The sequence below is a fragment of the Elgaria multicarinata genome, chromosome 11, assembly GCF_023053635.1.
Source record: "Elgaria multicarinata webbii isolate HBS135686 ecotype San Diego chromosome 11, rElgMul1.1.pri, whole genome shotgun sequence".
NCBI lineage: Eukaryota > Metazoa > Chordata > Lepidosauria > Squamata > Anguidae > Elgaria > Elgaria multicarinata.
This window is the reverse complement of record NC_086181.1, coordinates 7,825,083-7,835,578: the sequence shown is the minus strand read 5'-3', so window position 1 is coordinate 7,835,578 and position 10,496 is coordinate 7,825,083.

Genomic DNA, 10,496 nt, shown 5'->3' with positions numbered 1-10,496 from the left:
ATCCCACTTTTGCTCATGGTGCTCAGATGTCTCATGTCAGCACAATTACAGGCTTTTCTGGATGAGTCTGGATCCATTTCAATCTTATTTATGACCTGGTTTTGTTTAGTTTTTAATTGGTGCATGTGTGTATGTGTGTTTAGCTCATTCTACTATTGCTTTTAAGTATGCTGTTGTTAGTCACGCTGAGTGATTTTTCTGTGAGTTGAGAGGAAGGATAGAAAGATTTTAATAGTAATAAAATTATTTCATGTGGCAAGACAGCACTTTAGCTCATTTTTATACATTGTACAGCAGAGGGCAGTGTAACATAATCTGACTTTCTGCAGTTTGATTTCCCGTACATTCAGGGGGTGCATGCAATACCGTTGTTTATAAAGTGTGCATAGAAATGCAGCGTTAATAAATGTTGACTGGAAATTAGAGGGTGGTTGAGGCATAACATTCTGGGCAACTGCACATTGGCTTTGAAACAGAGATATAAGCGTTTTATGAAGGCAACACAGAGTTTCCTTAGGGTGAATTTAGGCAGTCATGCTATTCATTGGGTGATTGCACTGTCGCATAATAGCTTCCTTGTTGAAGATGTTATGATATGATAACCTAGACAGGAGATAACAACCCATGGCTGCCAGAGTTTTGTCAATTTTAGCAAAGCAGAGATGTGAAATTGACAATATATTCCTTGTCCTGTGCTCTTGGAGAATTACTTTGTTGAGATGTATTTATCTAGTGCAGCAGGCATGGCCAACTGACAGCCTGCATCCTGATGCTGGCTCCCAAAGCAACTTTACCTATCCCTCCTAAGCCCTGTATCCATGAATTTTGTGTTGAGTTCTTCACTTGTATGATACTCAGTGTGCATTTCATATAAATGTTGTTATGCTGACAGTTTATGCTCAGCTAATGACTACTATATAATAGATTGTGACTATCTGTTATTAGGTCAGACTGTACTGGCCTAATAGAATACTTGGAAACAGAATGACACCACCACCCCAAATACAGATGTTGTCCGACCGTGGTCTCCAAAGCTAGATGAGATTTTTCCATGTCTGAATGGTAGTTGTCTTGGGATGTAGCTGCCAATGGAGGTAGAGGAAGAGCAGGAGGATTAGAAAATGCAGGGTCATCCTATGAAACTGATTGGTGGGAGATTCAGGACAGGTAAAAGTGCATTATAAACTATGGATTTCGCTACCACCAATTAGATGGTTATGGCCACCAATTTGGATGGCTTTAAAAGGGGATTAGACAAATTAATGGAGGAGAGTGCTCTCATTGGCTACTAGCCCGATGCCTCTATGCTACCTACAGTATCAGAGGCAGAATGCCCGGGTACACCAGTGGCTGAGGAACTTGTGTGGGAAGGTGCTGTTGCACTCTTGTCCTGCTTGTGGGTTTTTTGTGGTCAACTGGTTGTCCACTGTGTGAACGGAGTGCTGGATTAGATGGACCCTTAGTATGACCCAGCAGGGCTCTTCTTATATTCTTATGATGATGCTAAACAAGTGCGGTCCTGCAAAAAAAATTGCCATTTATCACCAGCCGCTAATGGTTGTACTCCTTTTCCAGGGCTTCAGACAGCCTAGAAGAGGACGTTGGTAGTGCTAATCAGGTCTCATGAGGCGGGAGGGAAGGTTCTCAATCTCATGAATCCTTCCCGTTCTCATGGTTTGTGTACTTTCTTGCTATAGAGCAGCGGGTGGAGATTATTTCTGGAGAATGGTAAAAGTAAAAGCCTTTTCCTTTCCCTCCTCCTGATACCTCACCATTTAGCATGGGGAGAAGAGTGGGGGGTTTTACATCATCATCATCATCATCATCTACATTTGTATACCGCCCCATAGCTGAGGCTCTCTGGGCGATTTACATAATGGCGCTTACTCCACCTCCACAAATATTATAAGGGGCTGAATTAGACCAATTCACTTCACTTCCCCTCCCCCATTTCCCTTTTTGATTTCAACTGACTCCCTCAGTGTTTTGCATCTTCACTGTTCTCTGCATTCTGTAGATCCCAGAAACTCATTGGTCCTTGTTGGGCCATGTTGGCTTTTCTTTAAATTTCTTTTTCTTTTTAATTTACAAATGAATATACTTCTGCAGATCGGGAGCCCCCTAACTATGTAAAAAACACTCTCATTTTGAGGTGCCCCTGCTTTGCTTCCAAACTAATAAGCATAGGACCCACGCAAACACACACACACACACACACACACATTTAGTATTAGAGGAAATATGTGGGAGCTGCAGTAAAATGTTGTAGTATGAAGTGCTCCTGCTCAGGATTCCAGTCAGGCTGTCATGCCCCTTTTCAAGGTACTCCATTACATTTTCCATGCCAGTTTTCCATTCCCACCCCCCAACAGACACTCAGCACTTCTAGTCACTCAGCATGTTCAATCTTCATGGTGCTGTTTTTAGGGATCCCCTCTTAGGTTCCCCCCTTATGGTCCCCTTATGGTTTTGTTGCTGTTGTTCTTCTGCAAACCTTGGGACTCCTCCAAGCCTGCTAGTATGTGGATGGGGTCATTTGGGGTACTTAAAGGGCCATCACTCAGAGAATTGAGATTGCTACTTCTATATAGGATGATGATAACCCAGAGAACAGCATCAGGAAAATGGAAGAACTGTGTGAACTTATCAGTAGTGATGCGATGGACAGTGGTCCCTGCAGGTGCTCAGGACATGCACGCAAGCACACATTCTGAACACCTCCAACTACCAGATGCTGGGGACCAATACTAGAGGGGGAGCTGCTGTCTTTACATCCTGTTGAGAACTTTGGGCTGGCCACCGTTGGGAACAAAATGCTGGACCAGGCGGACTTCTCAGCATTCATAATTGCAACTGAACTGCTAGTAAGGAGAGGAAGGGGAAGCAGAATTTGCAATTTCCTACCAGCGACATTGCACAGTTGACTGCTATGGTAATCCAGTTCCTCTGCTTCCAGGATGACTTGATTGCATATATCATAGCTTACATCTTCAACATTTCAGGCAGCAAGCCGTGGCTATGTATTATTTGCACTAATGCACTAGGCTATTGACCACAGAGGCCCCAAGTGATCCCTAAGCCCCACACAGATTATACTTTCTATGGTTTCCAGAGAAGATATGATCACAATTAAACCAGATGGCTGTACATGTCCAAAGATTCACTTGGCCCTCCATACCACATTTTCTCATTCATCCCTTTCCACCAAAACCTTCTTAATCCACTACTAATGCTCTCTCACTCTCTCCATGCAACTTCTACCCCAGCTTTTATAGTACTTCCATATTACATGATCTGGTCAACTTGTCAGCCACTCCAAGAAATCTTGTTGTTGGGCGGCTGATATTGCCCTATTTGTTTATTTTATTATCTTAATGTGATAAAATCAAAGAAATTAAATGTTTCAATCCCGTAATGCTTAGACTTGAACTACATTTCCCAGGAACCCACCTCACCACCATTTCCCAGTGGTTTTACTGCCTTGATCATTTCCACCCCACCACAAGCTTTCTTCGGTCTCTGTTCCAGGCTAACTTCACTCTACGTCACCTTGCTGTTTTAATGATGTCTTTCCCATCGGCCAAGCTGAGCGGCTCTCTTCCTTTTGCCTGGGAATGACTGGAATAAGGGCAATAACAGCATGGGTTCCCCTCATATAAAAATCCCAGGTTTCTCATGCTCATTCACATCCTCGCGTTTTCACGGGGAAAAGCCAAATGCAAAGCATCCCATGCTCGTAAACCCTGGCCGTTCCCAGGTTTTCCCACAAGGCGGTGCAGCCGATGTCGTGAGAAAAGCCCCTGCTAGATCCCCCCATGGCCAGTGGGGAAGGAGAGAGGCCATCCAAGTTGACTCATGTGTCAGTACTCCTTGTCCCAGCTGCTAGCTGGGAGATCCAAGTGGCCGCCCTCGCAGGGAATGAGTTCCCTTTTCTTTGGAAGGTGCTAGGGCTGAGCCGTGCTGCTTCTCTCAGAGGCAAAGGCAGAACGCCTGTGGCTTGTTTGTGCATCGGAAGGCTGGCACCCAGATGCAATTTTAAACAGCCTAACATTGAGATGATGCATTTAAAAACAAGCAATCCAGAGAACAAGGAAAAGTCTCAAAGAAAAGCTTTTTATTATCTGTTTGTTTTTTCGTATTTTATTGTTGTTGTTCTTTGCGGCTTGTGTTATCAGTTTACACAGTGGTTTTATCAAGCGATGTAAATAAAGAGACATGCCTACATCCTAAAGTTCTTACAATCAAAATTATCCTGAGTGTTGTCATGCCAGATGTGCTTTGAGGATGACCAGATGGAAATGAGGACAAGGCTCAGGTGCCTTTAGTAGTTGTATAGAAGAAGGAATGCCAGCAGGTGTTGTTTTTCTCATTGCCTACAAGAAAAGTTGCATCAGACCAAATTTCCTCTTTTGCACAACTTTAAAAGACGCAAGAGCTCCACCCTTCTCTGCTTATATCTGTTCTCTCTGTAGGACTTTTCAGAATCTATCCAATTTTACTCTAATGTTACCTGCCCTTAATTTTAGGGATGGGGTTGATTGGTTTAAATAAAGAGGTAAATAAAACAGTGTTCTGTGCAACTTGCAATCTTGCTCATCTATCCATATCCCTGGAGCTGACTGCAGACCACACAAGCCTATATAGAATGCAGAGAATGGAGATGGTGACTGAATATACATCCCTTCTGTTGCAATGCTCTCCTCACTAGGATGGAGCCAGTGAGCCACCCATTGTCTCTGGCACATTCCTTGTGAGCAACCTATCAGGAATTCAAGCCACAAAGTGGGAGACAAATTGGCCTGCTAGTGATGGTGAAACAGAGGGGAACACACATGCCTCCAGGAACCAGAAAGGTACAATGCACTTGCTGTATAATGAGTAAAGCCAAGATGAAGGGGCAGGGGAGGGGCTGTGGCTCTGTGGTAGAGCACAAGCTTTGCATGCAGAAGGTCCTAGGTTTGATCCACAGCTTCTCCAGGTAGGACAGGGAGAAATTCCAGCTTCAAACCCTGGACAGCCCCTGCTAGGCTAGGTCTACACTACTGCTTTATAGTGGTATTGAAATGCACTGATAACTATTGGTGCACAATCCACATTCCATATACTGCTTTTAGAGTGTAATTTAATCCACATTCATAATGATTTGAGACAAGGTGTAGATCTGGCCCCAGTTAGTGTTGACATCGCTGGGCTAGATGGACCAATGGTCTGGTCCAGTACAAGCAGCTTCCTATGTTCCTAATTGGGCATAGAATCCACCTTCCTGTGAACCTATGTTCTTATGTGCAGTTCCCGCCTCCACCACAGCATACCCAAGATGTAAAGCTCCATCACACCTAGGAAAAAAGCCCTGGCTACCATCGCTTCTCCATCGTCGCTCAGTTACTTCCTGTTTGAAAACAGGAAGTAAACAAGGAGCACGAGGCCCATTCAGTAGGGCATTGTAATCACACTGCTTCTCCCAGACACAGCAGGAGAGAGCATCAACTTCCAGTTTAAAAAACATTTCAGAGTTTTTCTGGTTTTTCTTGCAGTGCAAGGAAGGCCAGAAGGGGTGGAAGGCGCGCGAGAAGCAGACGACGTCATGTGAGAGACCTCCGAGAAATCTGTGAGTGCCCAATAACAAGTGTGCAATAAAACGCTTGTCAGATGGAGCTCATAGTCACGTGCAGGTCAAGTGTTAGTATAGGCACCCATTGTCATTTCCAAAACTAAATGATGGGCTAAACCTCATTTAGGGTAAACCCTTTGTAGGGTAACTACAAAGCCTGCTCAAAGTTTGGGAAGTAAAAGCATCACTCACTCTACTTAGCTTCATTCAGAGTAAGACTACAAACTCCAGGCCTACACACAAACCACAAGCCTACACGAATTTCAAGTGTGCTTAGATATATTGCATTCTCAACTCTGGGTTCATGTATACCACCATACTGTGAAGTGCTGCACAGGGTATGGTCTCTACTGTGAAATTGCATGTGTCTCCATTTTTACATTGCAGAACACCATGTTTCTAGTCACTGTGGTTGGAAAGAAAACACTGGAATGGAGAGGGTGGATTTTATTTCTTTGTTCAGTGCTGTAGAAAATACAAAATAGAAAACATCAGGAAGAGTCTTGCAGTGAGGCATAGATCAATTATCTGAGAGCCAGGCCAAGATGGAGCCCCCGCCTTCCAAGTACAGAAGCCAACTAGTCAGGCAGTTGAATCCTACTTCAGCAACGGCAACGGGACAGCATCTTCTCCTGCAGGCATGGACAGACTTCCGGTTCAGATCTACACAGAGTCGTGAAGGCGCTTGCGTGCGCCTGCAGGGCGCCCCGAAACTCCTTGTGTAGATCCTGCCCACAGAAGAGACGGAGGAGGAGGCAGCGGCCCCGCATCGCCCCTCGCGGGGATGGGGTGAAAAGTTTCTGGGCTTGGTGCGTCCTCGCCGCCGCCGCCCACCTCCCCGCTGGCCTCCTGCTGCCGGCGAAAGAGCCTGGTCGGAGAGCTCGAGTCCTGTGGTACACCATCTGAAACCAGGTGCAAAATAGCAGCTCCGTCAGGTGGATGCCTTGCTCTGCTTAATGCTAAAACTGCCCCCTTCTCGTCAGCCTCCACTTGAACACACCTCCTTGATCCCCTTCATGCAAGGTTCTGCCAGCACTTCTAGCTCCATATATAGTCTTCTACCTTCATGAGATTCGAAGGTAGGGCAAGAGCACCAGGCAGAAATGAAGTGGCTCAATCTAATCTCAGAAAGCACAAAGAACATTTACCTCTCCCCTGAGGGGAGCCAGACAAGGCGCAATTTGCTGTGTGATTCACCCCCTCTATATGGTTACATAAACAGGGGACAAGTTTGGAACTGTAATGGCAGACTTACATACTATGACGTCTGTGCTTCTGAAGAAGAAGTCAGAATTGCAGAGGCAATCGGCGAAACATATTCTTTGGAAAGCTCATTCAAATATGCCTCTCAGAAAGCTGATTTACACATGATCCATGTTCTTCAATTGATATCACTTCCTTTTATGACTCAGTACTTGATTACTTGCAGCTGAAAGCATCAATCGCCTTCCTTAAAAAGCATCGTGTTTGAGTTCAACTGAGGTAACAGAGAATCTCTGCATATGATCAGAATAGCTAGTCCTTTGCTGCTGCAAAGTGATAAACAGGCAAGTATGAATTCTCTCTGAGAAAAGGTTTTGCTAAACCTGGTTTCTCCTCCTCAACCACAGATCATTTTTTTAAAAAATATGTTAGAATGTTATCTACCAATCCAATAAAGAAAAAAAATATTAAAATTCACATTACTAATGAAAAACTCAGTTAATGAAGATAAGAAAAAATGACATTTACCATATGCAAACAAAAAAACACAAGACACACTCACAGACACGAAGTAACTAACATTAGAAGCAGTGCATGCAGCACGGCAAAAAATACATGATTGTACATTATTTGGAACATTATTATTCTAGAAATGTATAAACAGATATCACCTTTCAAGAAATCTATTAAGTGGTCTCCTTGAGCAGTTTCTTTTTAAAAGTCAATGCTAGTAATAGTGCAGTGACCCTGTTCTGTTTTGTTTTTGTTTGTTTTTAAACACAAATTTTATCTGAAGTTATAGGAGTTTATGTGGATTTCCAGTATTCTGCAATACAATTTCTTGCAGGTACAAATAAATTAACGACTAGTTCCAAGTTGGGGAACTTAAAGGAGAAGGTTGAAAGGGTTGATTTGGAAGGATTATCTTCAGATCAAATGAATTATCATATCCCATAATTTCTTTAATTTTGTCCAAGGATGTCTTTCAAAGCCTTGGTAAATATGGATAGCTTCAAAAACATGCATAAAATCTGCCTGAGCAAAATTATATTACAAACAGTTTTTAAGAGCATTTGAATGCATTTTATATAAGGTATACATTATAAACTATATATTACAGTATGCAACGTGCCACTGATACTGTCTTAAAACAATTCTCTTTCAAATTGGCACTAATTCAGTATGTTACTGAATAGCCAAAACCACCCAAGAACTCATTCTGTGGTGCCGGGCAGTTCAATGTTTTTCAATTACTCTGGTGGATTATGCAAATATCCAAAACTGAGGGCAAAAGAGGATACACATTTGCAACAAATTGACATATGCTAATTTAGCCACCTTCAGCATCATTTTTGGTGGGTTATTTTCAACCTCTGCTAAACAGGTTCTCCCTCATTTGTATACCAGTGACTTAGTCCAGCAAAGTTACTGGGACAGAATACAAAAATGCAAAGCTAAACACCTCTACCAGTGAGTAAGCCTCACTTCATGGAAGTTCCTTCCTAGTAACATATCTCCGAGTACACTGGAAAAGTTATGTTTAAAGACAAACAGTGTTAGGACTCTATTATTATCCCCAAAATTGGGGTGAGGAAGAATTGAAGCTTAGTCTAGAGATAGAACATGATTTCTGAGTGAGTTGAAAGTAGTTTGAGAGAAGCAGAAGAAGAGGTTACCTGGGTATGGATAACTGTAGCTAGATAACTACGGAGTCGGTATATCATCAGGTTGGAATTCAAGGTGTTGGTAATGACGTTTAAAGCCCTAAATGCCTTGGGACCTCGATACTTGAGGGAGCGCCTCTCCCTATGAGCTTTATCACACTAGCGTTATACTGTGTAATCACTGCGAATTGCATGCAAGGGACTCAGAAGTTTTCCACCTTATAATTTGCTTTCTTTGTGAAGTACTCCCATGCATCCTGCCTTAATTGTGCTATAAAGCCAAAAGATTCGCCATATTTAGCCCCTACTTTTTGAGCGTATCTTCCGAGCTGCCGCTGGGGCGCAGGAGCAGGATTTTAAAGAAATGCTTACATCTGCGTAAGTTTTAAAGCCAAAGACACCAAAATTGGCACAGTAATAGATATTAGGGAGAGCTTTAAGCATACCAAATTTGAATTGAATTGGGTCATCCGTTGATTTTTTATGATTTTTTTACATTTCCCCCCTTAAACTCACTTCCTGGTATTCAAAGGATCGCTGTCACCCGGTAGCAAAAACAACAACAGCGAAAGCATAGCGCTACGGGGATAATCCGAGGGAAGCAGGTACATGGGATGAAGGACTATATCTGCCTACCTGAGATCTGGGATCTGTTGAAGGAGCCCTTCTCTGTGCCCCACGAAAGCAAGATATAGGCTATGGTGGGACATGGGAGAGGACCTTCTCTGTTGTGGCACCCCAGCTGTGGAATACCCTCCTCCAGGAGGGCTGACTGGCGCTGGCACTGTCTTTATTTCGGTGCTAGGTTAAGACATGGCTTTTTAACAGAGCCTTTGATGGCTAAATCCAACAACCTGCACACTGTCTTGTTTTAATTGGATTTTACTGTTTTAAAATTTCATATTGGTTTTAACATATTAATGGTTTAAATGTTTTAGAACTGTATATTTATTCTATTTTATATGTATGTTTTTTTTCTGTACGCCGCCCTGAGTTCTTTGTGAAGTAGGGCGGAATATAAATGTTGAAATAAATAAATAAATAAATAAATAAATAAATAAAAGGCGTTCCATGCCACCAACTCCATCTGTGCCTCAAGTGACAGTTCTGGGTCCAAGAGAACCCCCAAACTACAAACCTGATCCTTTAGATGGAGTGCAACCCCCTCCAGGACAGGTTGAACATCACTTAGCTAGGCAGACAAACCACTTTCATCTTGTCTGGATTGAGTCTCAGTTTATAGGCCTTCGTTCAGTCCATTACCAGACCCAGGCCCTGCCAAAGACAAAACTATAGGGAAAAACCATTCACTTATGAGGTGAAGCATTATAAAAACGAGACAACAGGTAATGTATTTAATTTATTATTGCTGCAAATTATGAATATTATGACTATCAACTAAACAGCATGGATATTCACTTTTCATCTCATGGAAAACACTGCTTTGCCTAGTAAATGCTGGCCTTGTTTCTTAGCATTTAGCACATACTTTCAAGGAAAGAACCTTATAAATTTACTGTACAAGTGATTTACCTGTGACAGACACCAGAAATTCAGAATTCTCCATGGAAAATACAATACAAACAACTGGAACTATATGGATTCCTTGTAAACTCATTTCAGCTCTGACTCATCCCATGAATATAATAATTCAAAGACTGTAAAAGTTCCAGCATTGTTATCCTGGCATAACTAGGCCCCTTAACGACACACTGTTTTAACCACCCTGACCCCATAATGGCAGAGCAGGTTATTAAGTATTGCCTGACTTGCTCGAAAGGTTCTTTTCAGGCATATGCTCCAACTCTTCCTATTTTCAGACACAATCCCTCTGTCAGTGATCCTGGACTTTTCTACACGAGGCTTTTAACACGGCACTTTACCAAGACTTCTGCTTCAGATTCTTTGGGGGATTAAGATTGGCTCCTTTACACATGTCCCCCCCACCCCCATCTTTCTTTCTCTCCTTCATTCCTTCCTTCCTTCCTTCCTTCTTTGCCTTTCTATATGTTCCATTA